The sequence below is a fragment of the Vicugna pacos genome, unplaced genomic scaffold (assembly GCF_048564905.1).
Source record: "Vicugna pacos unplaced genomic scaffold, VicPac4 scaffold_13, whole genome shotgun sequence".
Lineage (NCBI taxonomy): Eukaryota > Metazoa > Chordata > Mammalia > Artiodactyla > Camelidae > Vicugna > Vicugna pacos.
Window position 1 is genome coordinate 4,047,518 of NW_027328734.1, and position 19,296 is coordinate 4,066,813.

General features: G+C 32.2%; 1 long non-coding RNA gene across 1 annotated transcript; it reads right to left on the bottom strand.

Moving 5' to 3' along the window:
- Positions 1–6,344: 6,344 nt before the first annotated feature.
- LOC140692587 (uncharacterized) lies at positions 6,345–7,511 on the bottom strand. Its single transcript, XR_012068152.1, has 2 exons — positions 7,287–7,511; positions 6,345–6,429 (listed from the first exon to the last, which is right to left on the bottom strand). It is a non-coding gene; the product is annotated as an uncharacterized lncRNA (long non-coding RNA).
- Between the last annotated feature and the right edge of the window lie 11,785 nt (positions 7,512–19,296).

Genomic DNA, 19,296 nt, shown 5'->3' on the forward strand with positions numbered 1-19,296 from the left:
TGGTCACCTCAATAGAGTCATAAAATGTTTTGACAAATTCAGTATCTATTTAAGATTATATTTCTCTTCAAAGTGGGCATGAGGAAACATACCTCAACACAGTTAAGGACTTATATGACAAGAACTCATCTAACATGACACTCACTGATTAAAAGCTGGAAGCATCTCCAGTAAGAGCAGGAAGAAGAGAAGAATGATCACTCTTACCACTTTTATTCAGTATAGTATGGAAATTCTAGCCATAGCTATTCAAAATAAAGGTAAATAAAATTTAGCTAATTAAGAAAAGGAGTAAACGTATCTGTTTGAAAATGGCATACTGTAAACAGAAATCCTAAAAATGGTGCCACAAAACTACTAGGGCTTATCAATGTATTTGGTAAAATTTCTGAATGTAAAACTAACATACTGAAATCTTGCATTTCTACACACTAACAGCAAGCTAACAGATGGAGAAAGTGAGGGAACTGTCACATTTACAGTTGCATTACAAAAAAAATAAATCAGGAAATGTATCCAACCAAGGAGGTAAAAAACCTGTACTCAGAAAACTATAAAATATTTATAAAAGAAATTGAAGTTAATGCAAACAGATGAAAGGATATAATGTGTTCATTGATGAGGAAAAAATATTGTTTAAATGATAGTACTAGCCAACAAAATACGCAAATTAAATTCAGTGCCTATCAAAATACCATGGGCATTTTCAGACACTTAAAATAAATAATTCTAAAATTTACATGTAAACCGAAAAGAGATGAAATCACTAAGAAAAAGGAAAGGAAAGAAAACAAACAAACTAAAAACACAAACAACTTTAACAAAGAACAAAGAGGCTGCATCTATGTCCCTGATTTTAAACTTTAATACAAAGCTACAGTATTAAAAATAATATGGTAGTGGCACAGAAAAAACAGAATAATGGCACACAACAGAATGCCTTAAAATGAAATGAGACAGTTATTGTCATTAAGCCCATTACAAAAAATGAATATACAGTTGGGAAAGGTAACCACCAGGCACGTGAAACCGATCAACATCACTAAGCTTCAGAAAAATGCAAGTCCAAAACGCAATGAGATTTTATGTCACTCCTGTCATAATAACTACTATGAAAAAGATAACAAACATAATTGTTGGTTAGGATGTTAGAAAAACAACCCTGATGCACTGCTGGAGTGAATGTAAATATGTGCTTCCACTGTGGAAAACAACATGGAGCTTTATCTAAAAATTAAAAATGAAATATAATCCAACATATACATATCAGGATACTTATTCCATGAAAATAAAAACACTAATTAGAAAAGATAAATTCAACCCTATATTCACTGCAGCATTATCCACAATAGACAGGATATAGGAGCAAATTAATTGCTCATCAATACATGATGGATAAAGAAATTGTGTTTATATAATTTTTATATCTACCCATCTTAAGTACAGATTTATCTATATGTATATTTATACACACGCACTTTATATATATATATGAGCTATATATATATATACACACACATAAAAATAAAATGGGTTTTTACTCAGCTCTAAAAAGAATAAGTTCTTGCCTTTTGCAACAAATGGGTTGATCAAGAGGGTAATATGCTAAGTCAAATAAGTCAGGAAGTGAATGACAATGCTGAATGATTTTATTCATATTTGAATTTTAAACAAATGAACATAAAAACACAGATATGGAGTTATACATATAGAAAGAAACAGGTTGTTCACAAGAAGGAGGGAAATGGGGTGAGAAAAAGAAAAGTTGAAAAAATTAAGAGAGAATATTTTCCAGTTGCAAATTAAATGAGTCAGGGACAAGAAATGAACTGTATGGGGAATAGCCAAAAACTATTAAATATCTTTAAATAGCAACATATCACAACTAGATATATTTGGTGATCTGTATGAAATATATTAAATACAGCAAACAGTATGTTGTGAAAGAGAAACTAACACAGTGTTATAGATTAATGTACACTTCAATAACAAACAAACATACACATAGAAAAAAATTAGATTTGTAGTGAACAGAGGCAGGGGTTGGGAAAGTAGGATTTGATTAATGAACTCAAAAGCTATAAATATCCAGCTGTAAAAGAATCGTGTTCTAGGGATACCCCATAGTAACATGAAAATTACAGTTAATACTGGTTTATGTTCAATATCATTGTTGTTAAGAGAGTAGACCATAATTTTTCTCATCACAACCAAAAGACAAATTGTATTTCCTTAAAATTGCATCTAAATGAGATAAAGAATTCTCCCTAAAATTGCTATGATATTTATCTCATGACACTTGTAAATCAAATCACTATCCTGTTCACCTAAACTTACACAATGTTTTATGCCTATTATATCTCAATAAAAGTGGAAGAAAAAATGGAAAGTCAATGGTCACTTTTTCCCATGTCATTTCTCATGATTCTTTTTGCAGCAAGTAATCTTTAGTCATGATATATTATCCTAGTTAAAGATACTAATAAATAAGTGATTCTAATAAATTATACATAAAGATACTAATAAAAATAGTGTTTTAAAATGCCTAAATCTTTCTTCATGTTAACAGCCCACTGCTTCTGTAGGCAACAAAATTTCACTTTGTGTATTCATCTGAGATTAGGGAATGGATACAAATATTAACCCTGGCTGCTTTTGCTGTGAGTGATAAAGTTCACTGTCTCAGACCAAAAGTCTCATCTCCACGAGAGCATCTGTAAAATATGAAAATGCTAGGTTGCTAAAAATCTAAGCATGTTTAAATCTCAGAACTCCTACAATTCTTAACTGTTTTGCAAAGGGAAAGCAATACTGACAAAGACTTGATTTTGGATAACAATGTGCTGTTTTCTCATGGTTGCATAAGGGAATGTGAGGATAATCCCTGAGATCAACAACAAACATTCTGGCTCAAGTGCTGGACAAAGAGCTGTAAAGGTTCTGCATTTTTAGGACTGAGGACTGCTTTCAAAATGATGACTATGCTCACTTTAATCCAGGTAGTCCAAGGAAAGAAATGTTATTGTAATTTGTAGCTTAAAAGAAATAAATCAGTGGTTCAGTCCATATAAATCAGTCAAGGGGTGTTCAAAGAAAAAATAAGTTGTGTCAACAATGAGAATTAAAAGAAAACAAAGTAGACACAAACTTAAATTAAGAAGGACACACAGTCCTGTGCTGGGCTCTGGGGACTGGTGAATATATATGCCTCTGTCCAATTCAAGGTTTCAGTGGCTTGGCCCTAGCATTAGCTTGGGATTCAATGAACAGGTAACAATTAGTATACTGGGAGAAATATAATCTACCTCTCCCTGATTGGAAGAAAATCTGGTGGCAAAATGAAACTCTTAATTCACAGAGATTCTGCCAGAAGCAGAGGAATAATTCACTGATGACTCAACTAAGATAAACTTAGTTACTGCTTAACAGTCCAACTTCACACACACACACACACACAGTGATAGACAGATTTGTAGTATTTAGTGGGAAGAATTCAGTGGTCAGAGCTCAGAGAATAGTTTTCACACACCAGACAACTTTTGTACATTTGCCAATACTCTAGGTTTTCCCAGGTAGAGAACTACAGATGGACAAACAAACAATATTCTTCTTTAGGAATTCTAATTTTTAAAGTAAAGTGTAGCTTTTGACTTATCAGTATAGAACCTTGTTATGATGATCACAGTAAGACCCACTGTGTGATAAGAGAGCTCGAAACTAGCTGTGAACCAGCCCAACTGAAACCCAGACTGCTAATGTAAGCAAAAAATAGTCACCATCATAGTTGAGCTGACAAACATAAAAGCTTGATGTTTCTGTTTTAGGAACAACCACTGCTGTCCAGACACAGATCTCCTGCTGCAAGTGGGCTCCTTTCTTCTCTTGGTAAAATCATATTGGTGGGATGTTGCTAGAGCTTAACCTGACCCATTTGCCCATTCTCCAGATTATCAAAGGCTTTCTTCACAATTGGTGACACTTTTTCAGTATTCAGTGTTGCCATTCCAGTCTTATCAGCTGACACTGGCTGCATGGTTGTGAGTAGAAGCCTTAGGCTCCCTGAACTTGCCTACAATTTTCCAGCATTTCAGGGCAATTCACATTCTGAAAATGTTCACCATTTATTTTAAATTAATGGGAAATAGTCAAAGTCTTCCATGAAAATTTTATATTTCCTAATATCTGTATAAATTTGGTATTCTTGCAGTTGGACAAATTTTTAATACTACCACCCTCACCTCTTTTTAGTCCACACATTTTAGGTTACAATTTGGTTACTGAACACAACCACTCCAACCAAGGGACTATTACCTCTTAGATACTGCCTGTGTGAAGATTAGAAGGGGCACAATTTATGTGGGATGTATAATCCTGCATTAAATGTTTGCAATGACACTGTCTCTTCTGGATAAAGCTCTGATTCTAAGAAGTAAATTAATTAGAAGGCAGTATATTTTTTGGTATGGGGAAGAGAATCAGCTACTTATGGGTGGGCAGGTGATGAAGAGACAGGAAATAATCCAGCAAATGAGAATTGAATGCTTTAGGCCACTGGAGGCATGAATTAAGAAGAAAATAATACTTTGTCTCCTTTACCTACCTCGAATTACTGTCTTGAGTGACTAGTCCTTGGGCTATGAAAAGAGCTAGTTTGTGGTGAAGAGTAAAGACAATAATGAAATAGTTTGAAAACCATGAGAGATTTGCTGTCTCAGGAAAGTAGATTATGCTTAAAGTCAACATGTATTTTTCATTCACTAAATACTAAAATGCATCCTGTGGCATGTGCTGTGCTTACTGTGTTGGTATCCAAGTTAGACAAGGAAAGGGGGATAGACAGAAAACATCTGGAGGAGGTGGTTTCTGTGTTGAGACTGGGAAAGTCTAATTAGGTAATAGGAGAACATAAGTTCAAGGATTAGCTGGAGCAAAATTTGCGAGGTTGGAGCTTACATATATGACAAGCATTTTCCTGGATGTATCTCCAGATACAGTGAAACATAAACATATGCCAAGGTAGTCAGATGCCAGATTTATAAACGAATGACTTAACTAAGTTCAGTTTGTGTGCATAGAGTTGGAAAGGCATTAAGAGCCACCCTGAGGATGTAAGTTTGTCCTTGGTTGGAAATAAAAGCAACATAAGGTATTGACTAGAAATTATAGCATAGAATATTTAGGGCAGGAAATGAAAGCACCAATTGGAATGCTTTGAGAACAGCACAAAGAAGACCATAGATAAAATTACTTCTTCATTTCTTCCACATGCTAAATGTACCATCTGAGACTATATCATGTGACCTTCATGATTCCAGGGATGACATAATAGAGACCATGTTCCCTGGGCCGGTTCCTGCATTATCTTCTGTTCCAACCTATCCGAACTTAACACTTTTCATACTTTCCAGGATGAACCAGAAACCACTAATAACTTTCCCTCTCTCCACGTTTTAGTCTTTTTCCAAATTCTTCCATTTTCTCTTCCTGCTTACAAGAAATTATTTAAATTTACTCCCATATTGTTCCATCAAGTGATCATATCAATCAAATATCTCTTTTTCTTTAAATGATATCATAGACTCCCGTTTAACTCTTTATTTTAAAAAAAATATCGAAAATACAGGTAAACATGTATGTTTATCATTCAAATAAGAAAATTGCATATAGTTGTCGGCATTTGCCACCATCAATATTAATCTTTGTTATCCTGCATAATATGGTAGTCCTCTGGTATATAAATTGTGTTTAGGATGACGTTCATAAAATGAAGATGGCTGATGAGCTGGCCTTGAAAGAGAGGTAGCTGATGTATCAGCTATCAATGTCACTGGTAACCATGGTTTGCTCCCTGGTTGAAGATGAGAAAAACGACCGTCATTGGCAGATATGTTGTGATATCTATATGGAAAATTAGAAGGCTCCACCATTAGTCAAACATGATTGCTCAGTATGGGAGACAAGGTACTGAACTGAGAAGTAGATATTGTAAATGTAATGAAGTTCACAACACGGCCATTTGCTTCAGTGTAGCTGCTTTGAGAGTGCCTGTGGGCAGTGTTCAACTGATTTAAAAAAGCACGTTGATCCATTGCAATATTGTTCTGGTGATCTAACTGACATTGAAAATGGAGGAGAAAAATCACCTCTGATCAAGGTAGTTGTATCACCTATTATGTGGCTAGAAGAGGGCTTCCTTATTAGAGGCATGTTTAAATTTGCAGAAAGTAAAAATGCACTTTCTCCTCTAGTGTCAACCACAAAATCAAAATTATCATTATGCACGTTACCCCCTGCTTTAACGTGCTTCTTTTTGAAATCTTCAGCCAATGAAGATACCAGAGAGACATTTTTAATCCCAATTCTTCTTTTTATTCTCACTAAAAGCTGGGGACAGCCTCGTTTAAGATTTGGATTATGGCAGAACTGCAGCTACAACCAAAAGAGAAAGATTTTAGTAATATTTTAAACCAAAATACAAGACTAAATTAAGCCTAACCTACAAAACCTCAGATTTCACGTTTACTATGCTAAGATAATATCATCAAAATATGCACATTGCTGACTATGTTTTGAAATTCCTTATTTGGAATATGCACATTTAAATAGTATTTAAGTATTCAAATTTAAGAAGCTAGCATTTGCAGTAACGGTGAAAGCCACTTTTTAAAAGCGGCTTTAATACCTTTATTTAGATTTCTCGTAAGATTCCTAGTTGCTAGGAAAGTTTCACACAATCTTGAATACTTAAGGTTCTGTCCTCATTTTTTGAAAAAATAAAGAATTTTAGCATTTGTAGTTTTATACAGTTTTCAAACTCTAGATTTACATTTACATTACCATAGATCGATGTACAAAATAAAATTTTATATATAAGTTACTAAGACGTAACTACAATTACTGAATACCTTGCTTAAAAGAGAGACTTCTTTTTCTTCTGCTAGAAAGTCAGCTAGACAAGCAGATCTTTAAAAATTCTGCTGCACTTTCCTAAACTTATAAATGTTAAGCTGTCTAACTAAACTTTTCATACTTCCAGTTTCAAATACTCTGAAAGGGGACTTTCTTTCCAAAACTTCCTTCTTTAAGACAACTTCATCAATCACTATGGAAGTTTCATTATCATCCCACCAGTTGGATTTAAATTGATAACTCCCAACCATTTTCCAGATTTTTCTTGGAAATGTCAGAGAACGAAAATCATTATCTTCATCTGGCTCAGAGACACAATATGTGTAACATGGACTTTTAAACAAGGATTCTTCAGACAAATTCTGAAAATCACTTACTTCAATCATAGACCTCAAGACAAGTCCCCAGAGATTGTTGGATCAAACAATACAGATCTTCCGGAGTTTCCTGAACCAGTTGGTCCATCATTATGAGACCTATCTTGAAATTCTGAAGAAATATTTGCCATCTCAAATAACTTTTTCTACAGCTACTTTTCTAATCTGAATGATTTTGAGCACTGCAGCTTCATATGCTGCTCTGGCAGGCCTGCACAGATAAACTACTAGGCCATCACAATGGTTCTCAACTTGAGTAGATGTGACATCACATAACGACTGGTCTCCTAGCAAGTCAAGTGTAACATCCAGCCAGTGTTTACTTCTCATTCATCCAGTTAAAATGAAACATATAGGATGCCTTTTTTTATAGTGTGATCTGCAATTATTACCCCAAGAAAATCTTTTTAAATAATTAATGCTGGGGTCTATGAAATAAAACAAATCTCCATACTTTTGTACACAAATTTATACAACATTGATGAACAGAGTATAAATAATGCACAAAATATATAAAATAATTTTAAAGTTACGGAATTTTAAGTGAAATTTGTGTAAAACCTCTGCAGGAAATGTATACCTATTTCATTATAATTAGTAAGGTGAAACTTAATTTGATTTGGAAATGGAAGTAGTTATTTATCTGTTTACTTTACAAGAAGTAGCTCTTTATTCAAAACATGAACAGAATACATATCAGTGTATTTGGTATGTTTTAGAATAAATGATAAATATTTATGAAATAAAACTAGATTAAAATAATGAATCAAATTTAAGAAATCCCAAAGGGGTAATTTTTGTATGAAAATATAATTTAGTGCTGTAAGTAAAACAAATGTAATTTAGTATTCTACTTTAAAATTACAAAAGAGAAATTATTAAGGTATTCTTATAAAAGTTTACTTTTGCCATTCTTTCACTCAGAGGTTTTTCAGTCCCTCGAAGTAATAAATTTTCTTCTCATCATTATAGTCCATGCTCTTGCGGCTTCTCTTAAGTGTTCCAAAATGATGTTGATATATAAACTTATACAGAAGATCATGGGTTCAAAAATCAGTGCCTCCATTAAGGGGCAAACAAACAATCAAAAACAAAGAAATAACATTATATGTGGGATGGGGTTTAAAAGACCAAATAATGCATTTTAGGAAGCAATATGTTTCTCATCCTGAAAGAGTTGGCATTGTTATTATAATGCAGCATTTTAAGGCAAGTGTTTTGTACACTTATTGTTAATAATAGCTAGGTTCTGTATCAGTGAACTGTAGTAAAGCCAGTTCTACCAAAATTGTATTCTTTATTTAGACATAAATTCCACTAAACATAAGCCAAATTCAAAATGAGAGATAAAATTTTTAAATAAATAAATGTTCACTCAAGCTACTATGTAAATTTTTCCTTCAGTATGTGTATATTCCATTCTAAGTAAATATTAGGAAGCTGAAGTCATGGCATATTATAAGTATTATAAAGTATAGTTAAGTTGAATTTAGTCCTGATTCTTAATTTTATTTAACATACGCAAATCAATAAATGTGATACCATCCGTTAAATAAAGAATTCAAAAATAAAAATCTCAAAATATGTAGGAAAATTATTCACAGATCTGATCTTAACTTTTTTATAAAAATTTTTTTAACAAATTTGCTGTAGACAGAATAGGACTAAACATAGTAAAATCCGTATATGAAAAACCAATGACTAACATCAAGTTCAATGTTAACATACAGGAAGGTTTTTCTCTGGTACAGTAATAAGAAAAAATAGCTCATACAAACAAGTCCTATATTACACTACTAGAAGTTCTAGCCAGAACAACTAGTCAAGAAAAAATATAAAAGTCATTCAACTTGTGAGCAAGCAGTAAAATTTTTATAGATGACATAATTATACATAGTTAGAAAACTGCACACACACTGCCAGTGACTGTGAGAAATAATGAACAAACTTAGTAAACTTGCTGTATACAAAATCAATATACAAATATCCATTGCATTTTTATATAGTAACAACACATTATCAGGAAGAGAAATTAGGAAATCAATTGTGTGTAAATTTATACAAAAAAGAATAAAATAGGAATACATTTGATAAGTTAAATAAAAGATCTAAACATAGATCTATAAATTACAGGTGGAAAAATATAAGTAAACATAATAAATAAAAGATATTCTGTGCTTAATGATTGTATACAATGTGAGGAAATACTCTAATCTATCTTTCAATTGTTCAGCCTCCCCAGCAATGCTTATTGAGGAGAATCTCTTTTCTTCATTTAATACTCTTGCTTCTTTTTTCATAGGTTAATTTATCATAGGTGAGAGGGATTATATCTGGTTGCTCTATTCTCTTCTATTGATTGGTGTCAGTTTTTGAGCCAGTATCATGTTGTTTAAATTACTAAAGTTTTGTAGGACTGTTTAACAACAGAGAAATTTACAATATTATATTCAATACTCTTTTTCAAGATTATTTTGGCAACTAAGATCTTTGTGGTTGCATATAAATTTTGAAATTATTTCTTCTATTTAATTTAAAAATCTCATGGTTATTTTGACATGAATCACATTAAATGTAGATTCCTTTGGGTAGTATGGTTGTTTCAACCACACTGTTTCACATCATTAACATAAGAGATCTTTTCATTTCTTTGGATCAATTTTAATTTCCTTCATCTATGTTTTCTATTTTTTAAAGTATAGGTTTTCTCTGTATTTGTTAACTTCATTTGTAGGTATTCTTTACATATATATAATTATATATATTTTATTTTTAAACATGTTCCTCACACAAATACAACAGGCAGAAGGCAGTGGCAAGACATATTCAAAGTCCAGAATGAAAGAAATCTGTTATCTAAGATAAGATATCAAGCAAGGCTAAACTTTAGAATAGAAGCAGAGAAAAATAATCTCCACACAAGCAAATACTAAAAGAATTTAGCAACAGAAAAAGACATAATGAAACATCTCCTCAAAAAATAAAGAAGCAGGATGCTATAGAAAGAGAAAGGCATAATTAGAAAGGCAAAAGCTACAATGACTTACAACAGAATAATAATGATATTGTAAAACAGGACGTCAAAATTTTTAAGTTTAAATTTAAAATTTAGATAGTGAAACAGGACAATACAGATTATTTTCTTCTTATTTCTGTTCTCTGTATGATGCATTTAAATTTATATTCCTTTCAGTTATTATAAAAATATATAGTAACGGGTCAATATACATACAAAACAGGGTAACAATAAGTCAACATCTTACAATGAAGTCACAAAGCTAGAAAAAAACCAAGATAATAAAAGAAAACTTATAAAGCCACAAAAAGAAAAAGAAATGAATAAAAAGGTAATACAAAATCAACTGGAAAATTAAGTTCAAAATGGAAATAAACACTAGTTTATCAATAATTGTTACAAATGTTAATGGACTTAGTGCTTCAATCGAAAGATGTATATTGTCAGATGGGATAATATAACAAGACCCTACATTACGAAGCATACAAGAGACCCACTTTAGAAAGAGGAACACACATCAATTGAAAGTCAGAAAATGGAAAAATACATTCCATGCAAATGTACATGACAAGAAAGGAGGACTAGCAGTACTGACTTCAAACAAAACAGACTTTACAAGAAAGGCCATAGAGAAAGATAAACAAGGACATGATATAATGATTAAAGAGCAATACAAAATGATGGTTTTATACTCATTACTATATATGCACTCAATATAAGAGCACATAAGTACATAAAGTAAATACTAATAGATAAAAAGGGAGAAATTGATGGGAACACAATCACAGTAGGACACTATAACTCCCCATTACCATCACTAGACTGGTCTTTCAGACAGAAAATTAATAAGGGAACAAAGATACAAAAAGATACGATAAAATAATTGGATTTGATTGATAGTTTCAATACACTACTTATCCCCAAAACAGAATATACATTCTTTTCCAGTGCACAAGGAACATTTTCTAGGAATGTTTGTGTACTAAGGCACAGAAGAAGCCTAATCAAATTTAAGAAGTTAAAAAAGATTTCAAGCATCTTTTCTGAGTATAATAACATGAAACTAGAAATGAATCACAGAAAAACAGGGAGATAAAATGACAGCATGTAAATTAATAAACATGGTACTAAAACAAGGGGGGTAGGTGATGAATTAAAAGAAGAAATTAAAAAATATCTTGAGAAATATGACACAACACTACACAAAGTATATGGAATATAGTTGAAGCAGGCTTAAGAGGGAAGTTCACAGTGACAAGGTCCGCCTCAAATTAGAAGAGCAATTTCAAACAACTAATCTAATATTCTATGTAAACTAATCATGAAGAGAAGAACAAACAAAATGAAAAGTCAGCAGAAAGCGGGAAAATAAAGAGCAAGGGAGAAAGATTTGAAATAAGATTAAAAATAGAAAAAATCAATCAAACTGTTTTTTGAAACAGTCAACAAAATTGACAAAACTCAGGACAGGCTCACCAACAAGAAAAGAGAGAGAACACAAATAACACACATAGTGAAAATGGGGAAACTACAAAGAGTACATAAAATTTGCAAAAAACCATAAGGGTATACCAAGAGCAACTGCATGGAAACAAACTGGATAATCTAGAAGAAATGGAGAAGTTTCTGGAAACATTCGGCCCACCATTATTGTATCAAAAGAAATTGACCATTTGAACAGACAAATCACCAGAAATGGAATAGAATTATCAGTAAAATAAAAAAAAAATCTCTGCAAACAAATATTCAGACCCAAATACCTTCACTGGGGAATTTGACCAAACATACAACGAAAAATCCATACCAATCCTCCTCAAACACTTCCAAAAGATTCATATGGAGAGAGTACTCCCAAACTCACACCATAAGGCCAACATCAACCTGAAAATAAAACCAGACAAACACACTACCTAAAAAGAAAACTATAGGCCAATATCATTGATAAACATAGATGTTAAAGTCCTTAGGAAATTATTAACAAACAGAATCCAACAGCATGTAAAAAAAAGATCATACACCATGATCAAGTTAGGTTCATCCCAGGAACACAAGGATGGTGTAACATATGCAAATCAATCAATCATTTGTGATACACCATATCAACAAAAGAGAGACAAAAAACCACATGATAATCACAGTAGATGCAGAAAAATCATTTGATAACATTTAACACCTATCTGCAAAAGAAGTTCTTATCACAGTGGGTAAAGAGGGACCATATCTCAACATAATAATAGCTATTTATGACAAATATATAGCCAGCAAAATATTCAATGGTGAAAAACAGAAACCCTTCTCACAAAAACCTGAGACAATACAAGGTTGCCCATTCTCACAATTTCAATTCAATATAGTCTTGGAAGTCCTAACCAGAACGATCAGTCAAGAAAATTTGATTTCCGATCAAATTATGCAAAACGTTTCTTTTTAGGACTGAAACAAATGATCCTAAGATATACATAGAGTCATAAAAAAACCATAGTTACAAAAGCAATATTGAAGTAAAAGAAAGATGCTGGAGGAATACCCCATTAGTTCTCCATACACTATGGCAGAGCTACAATAATGAAAATGACATGACATTAGTAATAAAACAGGCATATGGACCAATGGAACAGAATAGAGACCCTAGGAATAAATCTACAGGCCTATGTTCCATTAATCTTTGACAGACTAGCTAGGAATATGACAGAGAAAAGACCATCTCTTCACCAAATGGTTTTAGGAAAACTGGATAGCAGCATCAAAGCAATGGAGTTAGAACAATCATTCACTCCGTTCACAAGAATAAAATCAAAATATCTAGAAGACTTAAATATAAGTAAGACACAGTAAATCTCCTAGAAGAAAACATAGGCAAAACACTCTGAGATAAATCTCAGCAATGATCTCCTAGAACAGCCTACCCAGGGAAGGGATGTAAGAGCAAAATTAATAAATTGGATCAAATAAAACTTATAGGCTTTTGCACAGCAAAAGGAACCATAAACAAAGCAAAATGACAACCTGCAGGATTAAAGAAAATATTTAGAAGTGATGCAACTGACAAAGTCTTAATTTCCAAAATATAAAGAGTTCATACAACCTAATAATAATAAAAAAAAAACCAAGAAACCCAATCTGAAAATGGGAAGAATCCCTAAACTAGCAATTCTCTAAAAGAGATGTTCAAATGCCACACAGATATATGAATAAAGAAAAAAAAATGGTCATTATCATTATCAGAGGAGGGCAATTCAAAACTATAATGAAGAATTACTTCCCAGTAGTCACAGTGGTTATCATTTAAAAGTCCACAAACAATAAATGCTGGGGAAGCTGTGGAGAAAGGGAAACTTCCTACACAGTTGGTAGGAATGTAGTTTGGTGCAGTCATTTTGGAAACCAGGATGGGGATTCAGCAAAAGAATAAAAATAAACTTAACATACGATCCAGCAATCCCACTTCTGGGTATGTATCAAAGGGAACCCTATTTCAAAAAGACACGTGCACCCCAATGTCCTTAGCAGTGCAGTATACAAAAGCCAAAATATGGAAGCAACATAATTGCCCAACAACAGATGACAGTATACAGAATTTATGCCATATTTGCACAATGGAATAATATTCTGCAATAAAAATGATAAAACAATGACATTTGCAGCAAAAAAGATGTCCCAAACATGTGTCATTCTAATTGAAGTTAGCCAGAAATAGAAAGAAATATAATGCATGATATTACGCATGAAGAAGCTTTAAAAAATATATGGATGGGAACACTATGATTTCATCTACAAAACTGAAACATACTCGCAGATCTTCTAAACAATTTTAGATTACTGTGGAAATGGGCTTCGAGAGGATATATTTGGGAGCTGTAGATTTATAAATGTTATCCACTGTATATAAAAAATGATGTTTTCAAAGTTTCTTTTGTATGACACAGGCCATTATGTTAAATATCGTGAAGTAACGTTTTATAGGCATAGAATTATATGTGTGTATGGGCACACTATGCTATACACCACAGATTGACACATTGTAAATGACATATTTCATTGATAAATAAATTAATAAATATGTAAATATATAAATAAATATATATATTATATTTAATAATAAAAGAAATACAAAGATTCACACTACTTAACTTTACACATCAAGAATCTAGGAGAAAACAGAAAGAATAAAGAAGAAAATTGAATCAATGAGAGTAAGGCAAATAATAAGAGAAACAATTAAAAATATAAAAAAAATACCAAAGTCTGTTTCTTTTAAACATAAAGTGGACAAACGTTTAGGTTGACTAAGAAAATAAAATCTCAAATAAAATTAGAAATAATAGAGAAGATATTACCACTGATGTAGAGATGCATAGCGTCATAAGAAATTAACACTAGCCAAAGATTTGAATGACCTAGAATAAAAGACAAATTCTCAGAAACATATGTCTTCCAGTACTGATTCAATAAGAAATTAGAAAGTTAAATATAGCAAAAGTGTGTATGAGTAAATCAGTAATCCAAACCTCCCAAACAAGAAAACATTTACAAGATGACTTTGCTGGTGAAATCTGTGATATTTGAAGACAATTTTTCACCAATTCTTCCAAAAATCTTCCAAGAATTTCAAGGGGGTGAAAGATTCCAAAGTTATTTTATGATGCCAGATTTATTTGCATAACAATGCAAGAAAGTACATTAGATGCAAAATATGGAATATTATCCCTGATGAACATATGTGCCAAAATTCTCATCAAAAGAGGAAAGTCAATTCAACAACACATTAATGTATCATGCACATACAATGAGTAAAGGGACTTATCCCTGGGTTTAAAGATACTTCAAAATATTCAGATCAATATAGGTGACATGCCACACTTACAGAATGAGAAATAAAACTCACATAATAATTTCAATAGGTGCAAAAAGAGCATTGTATATAATGCAACATCCTTTTAAAATACTCCCAACAAATTACATTAACACTGTCAGTGGCACGATATCATATACAGACAAACACTGTGTGGCCAGAAGAGGAGCAGTTCTCTTTTTATTGATTCCTAGGAAAAGGGTTTATGTAGGACATGCACAATGCCTCATATATCATCTAAGTTATAACAATGTTAATAATCTTAAGCTATTTATGTCCCCATGATCCTGCAGTAAGCACAGGATGTTAAATGATCAAGGATTGTTTTAAAGTTCATCACGGAACTTCATTAAGTAGGCCATCTCTTATCCAGCCGGCTGTGCCTGTCGTAGGTTGTCCTCCTCTGAGGATCTTACCCAGCATGGGCTATCTAGCCATCCATACTGGATACAATGTGCAGGCCACTTCTTATCCAGCCTGGATATGTGACATTCCTCACAGCTTGTTTATCAGTTCAGCCCATGGGCTTATTCTTTAGAGCCTTCAGACAGGAACCTGCAAACCCAACATCCCTTGACCGAAAAATGGATGAAGAAAATTTGATGTACATATGCAATGGAATCAATACTTTGCATTCCTATAAAAAGTGTCCATGGTGTTCCTTTTTCTCTACAATCTCACCAACATATGTTTCTTTTCTTTTTGATGAGAAATTTCTGACAATTTTGAAGTCTTGTCTCATTTTTGGTTTATGACTTTCCTAATAATTGATAACTCTGAACATATTTTCATGTGTCATTTAGGCATCTGTAAGTTTTCTACAGATAATTGATTGAGATCTATCTATTCAGTTCTTACGTACTTTTTTAATTGGATTGTTTGTTCTTTTATTGGTGTTGTGGGGTAAGAGTTTGCCATATATTTGGATATTAACAATTGATTGGAAAATATCACATGCAAACATATTCTCCCAATATGTTGGTTGACTTTTCATTTTATTGATCATTTCTTATGCAGTGTAAATCTGTTTAGAGTGATACAATCATATTTTGTTAGATTTCCCTCTGCTTCCCTTGCCAGAGGAGATATATGTAGAATCAATTTCAGTCCAATGTCAGAGTGTGCTTCTTATGTTTTACCCTAGGATACTTTGTTTTCAGGTTTTATGCTTTATATGCCCTGGAGTGGGATTGCTGCGTCATATGATAGGTCTATTTTAATTATTTAAAGGAACATCCATACTGTTTCCAAAGTGCTTGCACCAATTTTCATTCCCACCAACACCGTTGGAGAGTCCCTTTTTCTCCACAACTTCCACAGTCTTTATTATTTGTAGACATTTTGATGACAGCCCTTCTGACTAGTGTGAGGTAAAACATTATTTGATTTTTGTGTTGCATTTGTATAATGATTAGCTATGTGAGCATGTTTTTATGTTTCTGATTGTCATCTGTGTGTGTTTTTTAGAGAATTCTCTTCTGCTCATTTTCTGGCTGAGTAGATTATAGATTTTTGAAATGGAGTTTTATGAACGATTTGTGTATTTTAGAAATTAGCCTCTTGTTAATTGCATTGTTTTCTAATGTTTTCTCCCAATAGGAATTTCATCTTTTCATATTGTTTATTTTGCTATGAAGAAGGTTTTAAGTTTAATTAGGACCTATTTGTTTGTTTTGCTTTTATTGTTTTCAGCATGGGAGATTGACATATGAAAAATTCGCTACAATTTATGTCTTGTTTTGCCTATGTTAGTTTCCAGGAGTTTTATTTTGTCATGTATTATATTCAGATATTTCAAGCATTTTGAGTTTATTTTTGTACAGTGTGATGGAGTGTTCTAATTTCATTAATTTACATGTAGATGCCTTGCTTTCTCGACATCACTTGCTGAAGACTGTCTTTTCAGCATTGTATATTTTTGTTTCCTTTGTCATAGTTTAGTTGACCATGGTTGTGATGTTTTATTTCTACCTTGTATTCTGTTCCAGTGATATAGATGTTTGTTCGTTTTCCAGTATTGTGCTATTTTGATTACTCTTTTCGTAATATAGTCTGATATCTGGGAGGTTATTGGGTTATGGCTCCAAATTTGTTCTTTTTCCTCATTGTTCCTTTGGCAGTTCTGGTATATTTGCAGTTACATACAAATCTTAGGACTGTTTTAATTTCTGTGGAAAATATCATGTAGTTCGAACTGCATCAATTTATATCTGTGGACATCATTTTTTGTATGTATATTTTAACAATATTAATTCCTCTAAACTAAGACCTTGAGATTTCTTTCCATTTCTAGGCATCATCTCCAAATATATTTATCAGTCTCCTATAGATTTTACTATCTTGGTTTTTCCATAGGTTTTTCATTTTTGATATGATTTCATATGGATTTTTTAAAATTATGGAATATTTCTTTGTTAGGGTAAAGAAATGTGACAGTTTTTGTATATTAATCATGAATCATGCTACTTTGCTAAATGTCTTTATTAGTTTTATTTGTTTTCGTGTGGTGAATCTTTAGGGTTCTCTATATATATTATCATGTCATCTAAAATAATAACAGTTTTACTTCATTCAATCCAACTTGAATAACATATTTTTCTTGTCTGATTGCTGTTGCTAGGACTTCCCATACTGTGTTTAATAGAAATGGTGAGAGTGGGCATCCTTTTCTTATTCCTTAATTTGGCTTTCAGTTATTCACTTTTGCATATTATGTTGTCTGTGTGTCTGTTATTAATGACTCATTTACGTTGAGATATTTTTCCTGAATCCTGCTTTTGTTAGAGGTTTCTGTTGTTGTTCTTTCTGTTGTTTTTTGTTATTACTGTTGTTGCTGCTTTTTAATGAATAAAAGTTGAAGTTTGTGAAATGCTTTTGATGGATTTATTGGGATGATCATTTCATTTTCCCTTTTTCTTTTGTTAATGTGGTGTATCAAACTGATTGATTTCATGTATGTTCCACCTCTCTTATTACCCTGCAATAAATTAAAGTTGATCATGTTGTATAATTCATTTTAATTATTGCTGGATTTAGTTTGCTAATAATATTTTTTAGAATTTTTGCATCTATGTCAATCAAAGATATTGGCTTGAAATTTTATACGCCTGTAGTTTGTTTGTTGGCTTTGCTATCAGGGTGATGAAAGTTTCATAGAAATAATTTGTGAGTTTCCCACATCTTCACTATTTTTGAATAGTGTGAAGATTATAAGTTCTGCTTTGAATTTTTGTACAGTGTTCCATGGGAGCTGTTTAAATCTGCACTAACATTTAACGATTTTTTAAATGCAGATTGTTTCTTTCTTCTAATAAACAGTTTGTTCAAATTATTTGTTTCTCCTTATCCCTGTCTCTTTCTAGACATTTGTCTATTTCTTCTAAGTTGTCCAGTTCATTGTCATATAAGTGTTGACAAAATGATCCCCTTTTTGTATATCTGAGGGAACAATTGTTATTTCTCCATATTTATTTCTGACTTTATTTCTTTGGATCAATTCTCTTTTCTTCATGATGCATCTGGATAGAGGATTTTTGATTTTGCTTATCTTAAAAAGACAACAAAAACAAAATTTAGGTTTTACTACTCTTTTGCATAGTTGTTTATCTCTCTAATTTATATTTATACATGTAATATTTAGGTTCATGTTTTTTTCTTTTTTAACTTTTTTTTATGGATTTTTAATCATTTTACAAAGGTGTCTCAAATTCCATTGTAGAGCATAAATTTTTAGTTACAATGAACTTATATACATTGCTTGTACCATTTTTTCCCCTGTGAGCTGCCTTAAGATCTTTTATATATTTCCCTGTGCTATACAGTACTGTCCTGTTTATCTATTTTAGAATTTTGAAGTCCCAGACTATCTATTCCCACACCCCACCCACTTGGCAACTAAAATTTTGTATTCTCTGCCTGCGAGTCTATTTCGGTTTTGTATTTATGAGTTTTTTGTTTGGTTTGGTTTTGTTTTTAGATACCACACATGAGCCTTCTCATATGATATTTTTCTTTCTCTTTCTGGCTTACTTCACATAGACTGATTTTCTCCAGGAGCATCCATGTTGCTGAAAATGGCATTATGTTATCAGTTTATAAGACTGACTACTATTCCATTGTATAAATATACCACCTCTTCTTTA